The 16,020-nt window shown below is 30.2% G+C and overlaps 1 pseudogene; it reads left to right on the top strand.

Moving 5' to 3' along the window:
* Positions 1-10,886: 10,886 nt before the first annotated feature.
* LOC130943460 (wall-associated receptor kinase 3-like) lies at positions 10,887-16,020 on the top strand (annotated as a pseudogene).

The following is a 16,020-nucleotide window of genomic DNA, read 5'->3' as shown; positions in this document are numbered from 1 at the left end:
GCACCGTATGTTTGTATATAAATATATGTATTGTTTTATTCTCAATATGTATTTTGATTTTAATATATATATTTTGTATGAGTGACTAATTTTTTGTATATGCATAGCATGTTTATATCATACTAATTTCTATTTCAAAAATTAAAACTTTATTTTGTGAATAAAATATAGAACATAAAACAAATTATTATCTCTGAGATACTGGGTATGAACAAAATCTCCGGTCCAGAAAATGGTACGATGATTACATGCATGTTATATGAGTGAAAAATAATGCATGAGTTATGACTCTCTAATCATGGTTATTAATTAGAACCCCACTACTACAAAGACATGTCGCGTAGAAAGTATAGAGAAGTTTACACACGGCATCTTTCGACTGAAGAAAAGGAAGCTTGTTAAACTCAAGGAACAATTCTTTCAACAAAATGGTGGCTTACTCCTACAACAACAAATTGCAAATTATACTGTTGAAGAATTAAAAAATGCCACAAACAACTTTGATGAATGCAAGATTCTTGGCAAAGGTGGTCAGGGAACAGTTTACAAAATTGTAGCGGAAGGTGAAGAACTCTCACATCCAACTCAAAATTTTAACGTAATAAATTAATGGGTCTCTCATCATAAACTTCTCACTCTTTCCTAGTTTCTTTGATGTGAACTAATTTCATACACTCTTCACACTTGCAACATTAACATATTTTTACTTAGACTAATTAAATTATAACATGCTGCATTTTCCTGTTGTAAAGAACAAAAAAAGCTGACAGCATATAAAGCTATGCTTGTGGAGATCTTATACTAGAATAATTACATTCCTTTTAACATAGATATTGGTGCTAAATTATTCATATTGATAATAGATAAGAATCAGTTATTGCTACCAAATTATCTTTACAATAGGAGAAGCTATATTTACTCTGTAGACCCAGATAAATAATAAATCTAAAACAGTATGTGATTCTATGTATTTGTAAACTGCACCCTTTGGCTTTCACAGTTAGGAGAGAGATGAAGCAGGACTTGATTTTTGTTTCAAATATTCAGACCTTTCCATCTGATGATAAATTAGGAAGATTATCTGCTTTCATTGCTGTAGATGTTGTTGTAAACACAGAGTTAGTGCCTCTAGAAGGCGAAGATGAAGGAGAAGGTAGCTTCTTTGGAAGCATTTGGTCCCAGTATTCCTTTGGCAACCTTGATCCTTGTGATGATGATAGAACACAAAATGCAAGCAGAGTGAACACCAATAACTTGTGCCTCCAACAAGAACCTCCTCTTCCTAAAATCATCATGATGATTATTGATGAGTATTATTACTGAGGAAATTAAATGTTGAGAGCCTTGGCTTATTTCTCTTTGGCTTTAAAAGGAGCCAGAGTTTCATAGAACTTATGGTAGCAGACATGTTTCAACAATATAAGGAGGCTGCCAACTTGTTTGGTTGGGAAAAGCATGCATTAATGGCAGACACTGAGGAATTTCATAATCCTATATAGTATTAAGGAATGTTCCTTGTTGCTCTATTGTCTCAAAAACTAGCATAGAATGTGATTGAGCATGTGTGTCAGTGATGAGAGGGATAAACTAATGGTAGCACTCTCATAATCTAGGATAGGACCACTTAATAAATATATTTTAATTCTCTAATCTACCTAATGTATTCAATTCTCTATATCTTTTATTAATATACATGTTTGTTGTCGGAAGTATTTGCCACTAATTTAGTCTTACAGAATATTGCATTCCAAGAAAAGATGAAAAGTTTTTGTGACCTTTGGTATATGATAATCAAATATATATATATATATATATATATCACATTACTTTTCATCTATATTATTTTAGTTCAGTATATCCACTAATTCATGCCAACCCTGGAAACCACATTTTGAGCATGAACAATTTTCAACTAAATAATTCGGTCCATCTAGGTTCTAGCTAATAGAGAAAACTTTGGACCCAAGAATATAATGATTATATTCTAAAAATTTCAATAATGCAAAAGAGTGGAGCTAGAGTCTCCTTTTTCATTGGTGTGAGGGTGTCATGTAACTCATAAGCTTAATATGTGGCTAAATTAAACTAGGGAAAATAAGGTTAGGTACATAAGAGTGAGAGCCCCACGAAGAAAAGTGCCTTTGACGCCACATGCTGTGTTTTCCGACATTGCAGCAGTCAAGAGTGTATTAACTATTATAGCAAAAAAATGTATAATGGCATCAATGGTGCCATTGAAATATGAGACATTTCTAAAGAATAAGTCATAGTTAATGGAGGCCTATGATTAGTTTAAGCTTTGAGCGTCATTCACTTGTATGCATTTAAAATCATATAAAGGTTAGGCCTTTTGAACAAGACATTTTTAATGAAACCCAAGTTGCTTAGAACCGATTATATTCGATGTGGACTAGCCCATTATTGGGATGTGATTATAGTTAGTTGATGACTTAAAAAAACACAAAGATACACAATATTATAAGACGTTTTTTTTTGGACGGGGACAAGATTATAAGACAAACTAGGACCGTTTGTTTTGGTATGAGCGAAGGGGAGTGCTACGGTGATGAGATGAAGAATTTTCTTCTCATGCTGAAACAAGGTGGAATGCATGGATGTTGGACGCGTGTATTAATGTTCTCCAGGACAAGACATATGTAACGGAAGCAGAGACACAACAGGCTTTAAGTTGGGAAAGTGATTAGTAAGTTAGGTAGTAAATTATGTTAATTAATGTGGTTAAGTATTTGGGCCAATTTGATTTGAAGCCCAAAATTTTTTTTTGAAGCTGTATTTTTCGTTGAAGAAAAATTCTGTATTCCTGTTTGGGCTTAGTCTCACCAATAATAATAATAACAAAATAATAATAATAATATTATATTTATTTTGAATTTTATTTTGACCTTATTTTAATTTATTAGTTTAAATAATTTTATTTTGAATTTTGTTTTTACCTTATTGTTTAAATTATTATATTGGTCTCTTCCCTAAGATAATACAAAATTTAATTTTTCGTAAAAATAATTTGTTTTGTTATTAATTAAATAATAAATGACTAATAAATTGTAAATTAAAAAAATAACAACATTATTAAAAATACAGTAATAAATATGACATGTTATTATTTTAAATATGTATTATTAATTTTAATGATATATGTATTTTTAAAAAAATTTATGTATCATAAATAATATGTTAACTTGGTTAGAGAACAAAATTTAATTTTATATTTATATGTTCATGGTTTTAAATATATTTTTAATTATTTAGAACAGATTTATTTTGTTATATTACATTTTACATATTAATATATATTCCATCATGTAATTAAATAAAAATATATTTTTTAAAAAAAAAAATTTAGAACTGAACTAACTACTAACGACGTTGATGTTGGTATGGAGTGATTCATCTGTCATAGCCAAAAAAAAGAGGATTCACTGAGAGGACAAGAAATAGGAATGAAGTCGGCGCTGCCTATACTGGGAAGAACGGAGAAATTACAAGTCATAGGAAGTCGATGAGACGTTAAAGAATGATGAAAGAGATCGCGTCAGAACGTGCTTCAATTAACGGGGTAGAATTTAAACATTTTAAAAATTTATACAATTACCCATCTGAAATTATAAATTACAAAATAACTCAACTATAGTTGAGATAATTACCAATTAAAATATGACACATTTTTGAGAAAAACTTATGTTAATACCCTGACCCAGTAATAAAGGCCCAGGTCCAAAAGAAAGGCCTAGTCCAGAAGATTGAGCCTTACTACGCGCCGACCTGGTGTCAAGAAGTCGGTGCAGGCTAAGATTTGTCTTAAACAAGTCGGGCACGAGATTAGCTGGCAGATAAACACTCATTCAAATGAGTAACCGCTTCAATCTCTTAGGCATGTTTTAAACAATATGCATAACGTCCCATAATATTGATGGTTATTCTTTGCACTCATTGTGCCACAACCCTAACTCAAATTTTGGGGGTCATCTGAGAAAAAGATAGTAGCCACCAAAGAGACAGAGAAGGCCAGAAATAGAATTTACCTTTCTGCGCAAAGCAGAAATTTTCAAACGGCAATTTCTCAAATTTTCACCGTTGGATCAGTTTGAAGGTTAAACTGCATGTTCCTATTATCTTGTTCTTCATTATGGTCGGTGGAGATGTTCATTGGAGAATTTCATGGAGAGAAATTGCCTTCACAAGAGAGAAATTAGGTTTCTCATTTTTTAGACAGAGTAACAACCTTGGATCAGCAGTTTCTCATTCTTTAACCGTTCGATCCACGTGCTTTGGTGCTTTCATGTTTTGGATGCTTATATGCACATGTTTGTGCTTTGTTTGAGACTTTCTTGTATCTCATTCGATTATAGTGGAGCAATTTCATCGGTCTGGACGACCCGTGGTTTTGACCTCTCGCATTGACGGGGTTTTCCACCTTAAAAATTTGCTGTGTTCTTGTTATTGCTTTACTTGCTATATGTGCTTCTTATAGTTGCTGCCATGTTGTGTTGTTGAGTGCTTTCATATTCTTACTGTGTTGGCTATTTGTGTTGTTTTCGCTTTTAAGCTCTTCGAAAGACATACCGAGACGCAAATTTTAAATCTTACATGAAACAGGGACACACATACATATAAAACATAAAGTATTTTAAAGATAAATTGTAATAGATATTTTGATTCTTACTGATATTAAAATATAAATTATATTTTTTACTTATTTTTAATGTCTTATTTTAATGATATGAAGTATTTAAAATAATTTTGATTTTAATAAATAATAAAATATATTATATCTAAACTTATTTTGAGAATACATGTTAACAATAAGATTGGACACGCTGACACGTGATGATATTTAGGTGTGTTCAGACGTGTCCGGAGAAGATTTACTTTTTTAAATTGTTAAGACACGGTTCGATACAGCAGATACGCATATCGAAGAGTGTCGGTCATTATTGTCTCCGTAATGTGTCCGACACACGAACACGACAACTCAACAAAGTGTCCATGCTTCATAGATTATTACCCATCCCACCCAACCCAATTCACTAGCTTCACCATAACTATTACATTGCATTTCAACTGGAGTTTGAGTAAAAGTGATTTTGTAAAATTGATTTTGATAACATGAAATTGTTTGGATAATATTACTTAAAATTATTTTATATAGATAATTAGTTAATTACCAAAAAAATATAATATTAAATTATAATATTATTTTTTAATATAGTTAATCCTTTTTTATACTTTTTTTAGTATATTTTTTATATAATATTTTTTATAAAATTTTATTTCAGTTTACTATAATTTTTTAATAAAAATTAATATTTATTTATTAAATTAAAAATAACATATAAAATAATATATTTTACTACTTTTTATGAGTACTCTTAGTAATTTTATTTTCTTTACTATTTTAGATTCTAATTTTTTACTAATTGTGTCTTCATCATTATTTGTTATAACTAATTTTTTATTTAATTTATCATTTTCAATGGGAACAATAATACATATTATAACATATTAGAATAATAAACAATGAACAAAAATTATAATAATAAATTTTACAATGTCAAACAATAAAATATTCTATAATTTTATTAGTAATCTTAGTATTCTTTTATTTATTATTAATTATTACTTATGATTCCATTCTTATGTATGATTAGTTTTTTATTTACTTTATCATTTTTAATAAGATCAATAATTCATATTATAATATAATTAAAATAACAAAATTAATAAAACAACTAAAATATAAAAAAAAACTAAAATTTGAAAAAAATTAAAATATTTAAAATGACTTGAAACAAATATGAAAATTCTTTTGAAAAACACCGATAATGAAACAAATATGAAAACTCTTTTGGAAAACACCAATAATGATAATACTAATAATAATAATAATAAAATGTGAACTCACGTTGAAGTGAACGCAGGAGCAACAATTTTTGGCTTTTAGTAAACGTGCTTTTAAGTTGTGAAATCACTTATGCGTTTAGAAAAAAAGGATTGCCAAACATTAAAATACAGCGTTTAAAGAACTTCAACGCACTTTTAAAAAAGAATAATTTTGTATATTATTTATCTTATGGAGCAAGTTTGGCTGACAAGCCCACGCTTTTAAACTCAAAATACTACGACTAAATTTTTTTATTTATTTAATTTCAAAACTAAATATAATTAAACTAAAAGAATTAAATATCTAAACAAATATTCTTTTTTACAAATAAATAAAGATATTAAATTTTTTTATTCCAAAGAAAAAAATTTCAGAACTAAATAACATGGACTTTACAACAACATAGACCAATAAAAAACATCTTCTCTCTTTCTATCCTAAATTCTTAATTTTAGAGCTATCTTCTCCCTTTTTTTATTATTATTATTGTTACGGTGGTAACCGGAGATTAATTGAACGGACGGTGTTGGCTGACCCAAACGTGTGAAGGAGGAAGTTCCCATCAGAGTATGCAACTCGGGAGACTCCGTCCGACTTGTGTTTGCGAGTGAATGGGGGGTGGTACCTGCAAAGACACTTCGATGCCTAAGTTAGCAAGGGTGTGAGCAGGTATAGAGAGTATTGGGCTTAGAGATACCTGATGAGTGTCAGTGTATTTATAGTGGTGAGCCAATAACCACCGTTGAAGTAGTGTCGTATCTTTAGGATGTTAACCGTCCCATTATCTTAGGGAGGTTAAGATATGGCTTTATGAAGCGGTTAGAGAGATTTTAGGGGTGGTTACTCATTTAAATGAGTGCTTATCCGCCAGCTAATCTCATGTCCGACTTTTTTAGAGCAAGTCGTAGTGAACACCGACTTCTTATGTGCAGGTCGGTGCTTAGCTAGGCTTAATCTATTGGATTAGGCCTTTTAGTTGGATCTGGGCCTTTATCATTGGGACAGGGTATGAACAATTATTATTATTATTATTATTATTATTATTATTATTATTATTATTATTATTATTATTATTATTATTTATTTTCTTTGATTTTATATTTTTATTGGTTATTACTACTATAATATTTTCATGATCCAATTTTGGGTTCATGTCCAAAAAACATATTTCAAGGCCCAAACCATCAAACAAAAACTGTCACTGTGATATATATCATATTTATTTTATTTTTGTTCCATAGCATAACAAAAACAATGAGATCAAATATTTATTGGATCCACATAAATAGGCCCAATAACATAATTGATATCATTAACACAAGATTATTTTCTCCTAACCAAATTTTCAGCATACATCACTATCAACTTTAACGCAGAAATTGTCGGCACTTGGGAGACATCAGTGCCACGCGTCCTTTCCTTCTCCTTGCCACACATTTTCAGCACCGGCAGAAAAATCTTCTCTTAAGCACCGTAGCACTGGCCATAATTTAAAATAATAGTAGAACTGAACTATGAGCCACCATGCGAGGAGAGACGGTCACACCTCATCACTGCGGGCCTAGAGCACGCCGTTCGTGTCCCGTCTCGTCGCCGCCAACCTCGTCCAGCTCGCTGCAGTTGCTAGTCATCAGAGCCCAGGACCGATACAGATGCGTTCGAGAGGGAGGACGAGTGCGAGATAGGAGACGCGGATGAAGGACTGTCGCCGTTCTGCCTAGCCGCCGTCGAACTGCTACAGCCGCCGTGCCTTGTCTCCTTCGCCGCTAAGCTTAAACCGCCGCTATGTCTGTTGGGGGCCACCGTCATTGCTGAATGAAGAGGGACAGTAGTTGTTTACATATTTAATTCTTTTAGTTTAATTATTTTTAATTTTGAAATTAAATAAATTCAAAAATTTAGTCGTAGTATTTTCAGTTTAAAATCGTGGGCTTGTCAGCAAAACTTGCTCGATAACATAATTAATATGCAACATTATTCTTTTTTAAATATCTTTAAAATATATAACTTATAATTTATTCATATAGAATTATCGATTAAATTTCTATTGTATATTTGAGCCAGCTCGTGTACTCGAGTGAGCTACTAAGCTTTCGGTCGGTCGACCGTCGGCTTAAGAATTCGACTTCATTGTTAACGACTCCAGCTGTTAGCCAACCGCAATTTTCGTCAGCCGAGCTTCAGCTTTATCAACCACGGCTCACGAAGGCTCACTTTCACCCGTACCCGTGTTAAACAACAAAAACAATAACTTAGAAGGACTTCAAAATTTTCTTCCTAGAACTCGATGAGACTTAACAACAACCATTATTATAAACTATTATTTATTCTTCAAACAAAGTAATTATTAAATAAATATTACTTAACCAAAAATTAAATAATATCCATTTAAATTATTAAACAAATTATTTAATGCAAATATCAAATTCTAAAATTTTATAACTTGAATTATATCTATTTAAATAAATTTATAAAAACGTTATTTTTAAAAAAATTTAAATTTAAATATTGTTTTTAGATTTAACATACACTTTCAACAGTTATATTTAACTTCAAAATACTACTGTTTAAAATTTTCAATTTATTTATTTTAAAGATTTAAATTTATTAAACTTGACATATTTAATATCTAAATAGATTTTTTTCTCAGATAAATAAAAGTTATTAATTTTCTCTCATTCATAGAACAAAATTTCATAACACAATAACATGGGCTTAGAACAAAACAGATAAGTAAGGACTATTATTATTATTATTATTTATCTTCTTCAGTTTTATATTTCTATTGTTTATTATTACCATAGCTGTATTTTCATTATCCAACTTTATGTTTATGTTCAACAAAAAAATTGTCATGGTCCAAAATGTTAAGCAAAAACAGCTAGTGTCACATATCATGTTCACTTCTTTTTTTGTTCAATAACACAAGAAAAAAAGCCACCCTCAAATATAGCTGCCAACACTTGCTGGGTCTTCAAACATAGGCCCAATCATTTAATTAGCATGATCAACGTAACATTATCAACTAACCTAATTTTATGCATACATCATCAACTGATCACTATCAGCTTTGGGTCAGTAAATGTCGGCAATATGGAAGCAAAGAAAATACGCGTCCTCTACCTCACACTGCCACATACTTTCAGCACCGCCAGAAAAAAAAACGTTTCAGCACGCTAGCAATGGCCATGAGCGAATGCTTTTATTGGACATAGTGTCTACTTTTTGCGATTATTGGTTTTAGGCTCATAAGCCCATGATCTAAGCCTAGTTGAGCATTTTATCAATGGAGTGGTTTAATTTTGTTTATTATCTGTATTTTATGCTCAATTAGTTTGTCTTGGTCTTGGATGTGGAGTGATCTCACTGTCTTTGAATAATCTTTCCCATTTTGTTTTATTACGTATAAGTCTTCGTTATGAGTTCCCACTTCCCACTTCCCAGTCTTAGTCAGCTCCCCTAATTTTAATTTTCAAAAAGAATAATATTCTATATCCAAGTTTTTTTTATTAATTTAATCTAATTAAATTAGTTTAATATAACAAAAATCAGTTATAACTAATATTATTTTAAATTTTATTATTTAATTTGATTAGACTTGATTGATAAAAAGATTTAGATATATAGCTAGCATTAATACTTGTTTAGATGCTATTAAATTGATAAAAAAAATTTATTTTTTAATGTATTTAGTAAATTTTTAATAATAAAAATAAAAATACTAAAAAAATACCTTTTTGATAAACTATAATTTATATATTTTTTAAAAGATTTTTTTTCTTTAAAAAATAATATTTTTCACATAATAAATAAATAAATAAGTATTTTTATATGGTTATATCCAAATATAATTAATAAATAAAAAAATTTTTTGTATGAGATATCCAAACATAAAATTACTTTTACTTTTCTATAAGATCTTTTAAAAAAAATAACTAAAAAAGATCTTTTTTTAAAAACTCACAAAAAAAATCCTTACTCTTTTAGATATTTGCCTATTTTTTTGTTATTTATTTTAAAAAAATATTATTATACATTAAAATTAAAAAAAATTCTTGGGGTCAACAATTTTAGTATTTTTTGTCATTTTTTTCCAATATAAATATTAAACAAAAATTCTATTTATACACTAAAATCAGTCACTAAAATCAGCTACCAATATATTTATGTATAAATATATGTGTAGTTTAATTTATTTTCAATGTGTATTTATATTCTAACATGTATTTTATACTAGTGGCTGACTTTAGTAGCTAATTTTAGTGTACACGTAACATAACTCAATATTAAATTATCGTTAACAACAAATAAATTTTACTAATATATACATACAAATTCTAAAAAATGTAGATGTAAATTGTATTTATTCATATGCATAAAATTTTGATAAATATAAATATAAATTATATATTTTTTATGTGTAATATAAATTATTACTAGTTAAATATTAATAAAAAATTATAATATTTATTCATCATATAGTATTACTTTTAAAATTAATAGTCAAAATCAATTACTACAAAAAAATTTTTATATAAATACATATATTTATAAAATAAATTTTCAAATAAGTTTTTACGATTTCCTTTTAAGGTCAATAACCATAAATATTTTCGAGTTATGCTACGTGTACATTAAAATTAGGCACCAATATAAAATACATACTGAAATATAAATATATATTAAAAATAAATTAAATCATACATGTATTTATATATAAATACATTGATAATTGATTTTAGTGACTGATTTTAATATACAAATAGTATTTTTAAATATTTTTTACATATAATATATTTACAACATGATAGTTAATATATCATCTAAAACTATAATTTAAATAGCATAATTTTTTTATACATACTTATTCAGCGAAATGATTGAATATATAGAATTCTTGTATGAAAATTCCCACCCTCCTATTTTGACTGGCAATGGCCACAAATTAAAGAAACGTAGCCGCCCTTTTTATCCATCTTTCTCTGCTTATACATTACATGCTTGCATGATACACCTGAAAAAATCAAAGTGATCATCATCGTCATCATCATGGGTTCACAGCTACATCTGCTGCATCCTATTCTTGTTCTTGTTTGGATTCTTTGTGGTGCAGCAGATGCAGTAACTCAACCGAACTCAAATTGCACAAAACGCTGTGGCTCCCTCGAAATTCCGTTCCCATTTGGCACCGACGAGAGCTGTTCCCTCGACAGCTCCTTCCTCATCTCTTGCAACCACACTTCAACCCCATACTTGACTCACAACAACTCAACCGTGCTGAGCATCTCGCTCGACGGCGAAATGCGCGTCTCAGCAGCAGTAGCTAGAGGCTGCTACGACGTCAACGGCACGCGAATCAACGAAACCAGTTACGATAAGATCTTCAACTTGACACACTTCAGCTTCTCATCGAGTAAAAACAAGCTCACAGTGGTTGGTTGCAACACAATTGGAGAAGTAGTAGGGTATAATGTTATGGAGAGAAGAAACTATGCCACTGGGTGCTTTTCAGTGTGCCTCAGTGTTAATGAAACAACTAGCGGGATCTGCACCGGCGCCGGTTGTTGCCAGAGCCCAATACCGGCGAGTGGCCTATCGGATATCGGTATTGGATCTTATAGTAGTGGTGCTGACAGCTACAACGCCGTTTTTGGCAACATCAACCCCTGCGGCTACGCGTTTGTGGCGGAGGATGGAGCCTACAATTTCTCCTCCGCAGACCTTGTCAACTTCCGCCACCAAAGGTATATGCAAATATAATAAAAGAGTTCACTCCCCGTTTGCTCTCTTACATGCATCTTCATTCTTAACCAAAATCATCATTTACTTTAAATTTCATTGCTAACTAAAATAATTCTTGACTTTTGGAAATAACTAAATTGGCCAACTAATTTATAAATTAAAACTTTTGTCCATTTTTAATTAATTGTCATTAACACAATGAGAAAGTCTAAGGGTCAATAGATTTTGTGATTTTTAGTCATCAATTAACTATCAACAATATTTTTAATGGTGTGAAATTGAATTTAATAATATAAAATCATTTATTTTTTTTTTTGATGGTTAAGTACCGACTAAAATTTAACAAAAATGCTACCTCTTAACACTCCTTTAACACAATACTAACATAGAATGTTAAACTATTAGCATAACATCTTTATTAGTAAAAAGATATATTTAAGATTTTGATATTATAATAGATCAAATAAGTGTTCTAAATTTATTAGTATTCATTTTAGTTAATTAATTTCATTTCAAATTCTGCTAGATAACTAATATCCAATCAGCCAATTTGTCATCAAATGTTAATTTTAATTTTTTAAATTGTCATTCATTAGTAATTATTTAAATTTTTTTAAAAAATTAAAATAATAATTATTAATTATAATTGTTTAAAATTAACAAATTAAAAATTATTGTTCATACCCTACTCCAACGATAAGGCCCAGGTCCCAATAAAAGGCCCAACCCAAAAGGGTTGAGTCTCGCCCTGTACCGACCTCCTCCCCACGAAGTCGGATCTTACCACGACTAATCCTAAAGAAGTCGGAGACGAAGATTAGCTGGCAGATAATCACTCATTCAAATGAGTAACTGTCCCTAAAATCTCTCTACCCACTTCTAGGAGCTATATCTCAACCTCCCTAAGATAAAGAGACGGTTATCCACCTCAAAAGGCGGAACTACTTCAGCGGTGGTTATGAATTCACCACTATAAATACACTGGCACCTCTCAGGTATCTCAGAAGCCCCATATTCTCTAGACCTGTTTTACCCCTTTGCTGACTTTGGCATCGGAGTGTCTTTCCCATTCTCCCTTACACAAGTCGGACGGGGTCTCGGAGCACAAATCCACTTGGACGTTTCATCGTTCAGACGATTGGGCCAGCCAAACTTGTCCAACCCATTAATCTCCGGTTACCTATCGTAACAATTATTTACCTATATTTTTTTTATTTTTTATTAATATAAAAATTAAAATGAATTTAATTAACTAATTTGAGTCACTTATTTGATCATATAAATCTTAGCTATGATATTTTATTGTTGGGGATGCCATAATAATATTATAACTTTCTATGTTAGTAATGTTTTAATGGCAGTTGAATTAGAAATGAATAGAAATATACAATTTGTAAATTCAAAAATTAATTTATTTTTAAAAATTAAAGACTATTTTGATAAGTTGACAATTTCAAAAATTAAACTAGACATTATCTCATACTAAAAGTTTTATTTCTTAATAGTTAATAAGCATAAATTAATTTTTAGCTAGTTAATATACTTTTTTTATAGATTTATTTAAATTTAAAATTTAGAATTTATAATATAAAAATTAATATTTTTTATTTAACTCGTGTTAACCAAAAAATATTTAACCTTTTAATTAAATACTTTTTATTAATTTAACAATACATAATTAGATTAAATATATATAGGTATAAGAGTAAATTAAGCATTTATGGAAATTAAATCGATTTAATAATATATTACTATATTAATCTTTTATTTGTGCATGGTAGTTTTCCCGTTGTAGTGGATTGGGCTGTGGGGAAGCAGACTTGAAGAAGCTCAAAAGAACACTTCAAGCTATGCATGTAGGGCTGATAAAAGTGAATGTTACAATGCAACCAAGGGACTTGGTTATGTTTGCAAATGCTCCACTGGTTTTGGGGGAAATCCTTATCTCGTTGGTGGTTGCCAAGGTAGCTTATTCTTAATTACACCGTATCAATTATTATTCGAGGGTTTAAATTATGGTGGAAGTTTAGATTAATTAATGTGAAATTGATAGTTGAAAATTATTAAATAATTTGACATATTTAATTAAATTATTATTTAACAACTCTTGACTATTAACTTCACAACTGCATACCTAAGTTTTTATCTTAATTATTTTAATAAATGATTTTGTAACAGCACTTGGTTTTTTTTTTTTTTTTTTTTATCTAAAAGAAATAATGATACCTACGTGTTAGTTTCATTTTAGACGTTGATGAATGCATGAACAAGGAATGGAACGATTGCTATAGTAGAGCAATATGCAAGAACGTAGCTGGTAACTATACCTGTTCGTGTCCAAAAGGATACCATGGAGATGGGAGAGAAAATGGAACAAAGTGCCGTCGTCAGTCCAGGACACAATTCATTTTAATCATTGCATTGGGTCAGTATACTTTCTTCATCACCTCCAACTTCTATGTTATAGTGATTTTTATTAAGAGAAGAAAATGTCATTTTTTTATATTAAATACCTTAATTAAACAAACAATATAAATCTTGTTACTTCCGCATAGAAAAAATGTCTCTGAGAGAAAATTGAGAGAAAATGCGTGGAAAATTGATAATCTTTGAGAAATCACTTGTCCTAATAATTTAAGCTAATAAAGAAGAAAATATAAATTGTTATATTTTTAATATTCTCTTTTAAATAAGAACTTTTTTTGAATTTGCTTGATTTTTACATAGCTTTTTTTCTTCTTTTACTTGCCTTAAACTATTTTTTTTTTTTTTTTTTGGAGTTTATGAAGCATCAAATTGTAGATTTTTTAGACATAAAATTCTGATATCATATCACGAAATCACTCATCCAAAAAATTTAAGCACATATAAGAAGTCAATATTAATAGTTATATATCTAATAAATACAACTTAATTTTGTTTTTTTTTTTTGGGATAAATATTTCAGCACTTTAAATATTCTATAGTTTACTCAAATATCATTATTATATATCTATTTCAGTATTTTATAACAATTTACTTCCTTGTACTAAGGTACAATATAATGTGTTTCAAACTTACTTTTGTTCATTGTTCAGGCGTTAGTGTTGGTGTTATAGCACTACTTGTGACAAGCTTCTATGTGTATTGGAGAATGAAGGAAAAGAGGTTAAATAAACTTAAGGAACAGTTCTTTCAACAAAATGGTGGCTTCATCCTACTACAAAAGATTTCAAGACATAGAGGGTCAAAAGAAACAGCTAAACTCTTCACCGTGGAAGAATTAAAGACAGCCACCAACAACTTTGACGAAAGCAAGATCTTAGGCAAAGGGGGTCAAGGAACAGTTTATAAAGGATTACTATCAGACAATAGAACCGTAGCAATTAAAAGATCCAAAATCAGTGGCTCAACCCAAATTGAACAATTCATCAATGAAGTTGTGTTGCTTTCCCAAATCAACCATAGAAACGTGGTTAGACTCTTAGGTTGTTGCTTAGAGACAGAAGTTCCCTTACTTGTTTATGAGTTCATTCCTAATGGTACCATTTTTGAGCATCTTCATGGTCATAACATTAATAATCCACAATCTTTGAAGCTTTCTTGGAAAACAAGATTGAGAATAGCAATAGAAACTGCTGGGGCCTTAGCATACTTGCATTCTGCTATTTCTATACCAATCATACACAGAGACATCAAAACTACTAATATTCTACTTGATGCTAATCTCACGGCAAAGATTTCTGATTTTGGAGCTTCAAAGATTGTTCCTCTAGATCAAACTGAATTAACCACTTTGGTGCAGGGGACACTAGGGTATCTTGACCCTGAATACATGCACACTAGCCAGTTAACTGAGAAAAGTGATGTGTATAGTTTTGGAGTCGTCTTAGCAGAGCTGCTCACGGGAAAGAAGGCGCTCTCTTTCGCCGTGTCACCCGAGGTTAGAAACCTTGCCGTATACTTTGTTTCTTCAATGGAAGAAGGATGTTTAGTTCAGATTGTGGATGAACACATTATAAATGAGGCAAACGTTGAGGATCTTGTGGAATTTGCCAATGTTGCTAAACAGTGTTTGAGAGTTAAGAGGGAAGAAAGGCCTAGCATGAAAGAAGTTGCAATGCAACTTGAGGGGCTTAGAGGAGTAGTTGGAGAGAAACACCGATTGGAAGAAACTAAAAGCTCGTTGAAAGCATCATCGTCTTCAATCTTGGATGTTGAAAGTTCTAAGTTTATTGATAGCTTAAGTCAGGTTCCTATGTCACTGGCTGGTGGAAGATGATTAATTATTAGATAAATTGTAATTACTAATGTTTACATCATTACTTAGACTATACAAAATTAATTAAATTGTTTTATGGCATACTGTATTGCGAGAAAACGTATGTTTTTTTCAA

This window comes from Arachis stenosperma, chromosome 8, assembly GCF_014773155.1.
Source record: "Arachis stenosperma cultivar V10309 chromosome 8, arast.V10309.gnm1.PFL2, whole genome shotgun sequence".
In the NCBI taxonomy this organism is placed as follows: Eukaryota; Viridiplantae; Streptophyta; class Magnoliopsida; order Fabales; family Fabaceae; genus Arachis; species Arachis stenosperma.
Note: the sequence above shows the minus strand (reverse complement) of the source record. Positions and strands in the feature narration are given on the sequence as shown.